Below are 817 nucleotides of genomic sequence, written 5' to 3'. Positions count from 1 at the left end.
TAAAGCAGTGCGGAGTGCGGCGCCATCTAGTGCTCATTACAGACGACACACACACACACACACACACACACACACACACACACACACACACACACACACACACACACACACTTAACCTTCTAAATAGGGACATTACATAGACTTTTATTGTTTTTATATACAGATAGTTATTTACATTTACATTACATTTATTCATTTAGCAGACGCTTTTATCCAAAGCGACTTCCTAAACCCACCCATACCCCTCACAGAAAACTTTTTGCATTTTTTAAATAAAAAAAAAAAATTTTGTTTACTCTATTTTTATACCAGTTTTACAAACGAGGACGTCCCCAAATTGAGGTTTTTGGCGATTTTGTCAGGTTTTGCTCACTTTTGGCTAAATTTGCTCCCAAAATAGGTACACACCCACACACACACACACAATATAAATAAATAAATAAATAAATAAATAAATAAATAAATAAATAAATAAAATATCGAATATACAGAATACAAAATATAATAAAAATTTATATATTTATACAGTCTGACACTGATTTTTTTTTCTATATGGATAGCGTAGATTCGATTTGGTTCTTTTTTATAAAATATTTTATTCATAAATTACATCTTGGGTGTATAAACGTCACATGACCAATCGTATATAGCTTCATAAACATATTTGTTATAGATATGTGTCTCTACACACGTATCTATGCTGCAAATAAAAACGAGCGTGTGGCGCCACCCAGTGGTAAGTAAGTAGAATTGCGCCACTCTTGTACTGACTCGTCACTTCCTGGTTTCCAAGCGGAAATTGCGGAGATTGTTTGGT

Source organism: Carassius carassius, chromosome 11 (genome assembly GCF_963082965.1).
Source record: "Carassius carassius chromosome 11, fCarCar2.1, whole genome shotgun sequence".
Classification (NCBI taxonomy): domain Eukaryota; kingdom Metazoa; phylum Chordata; class Actinopteri; order Cypriniformes; family Cyprinidae; genus Carassius; species Carassius carassius.
Note: the sequence above shows the minus strand (reverse complement) of the source record.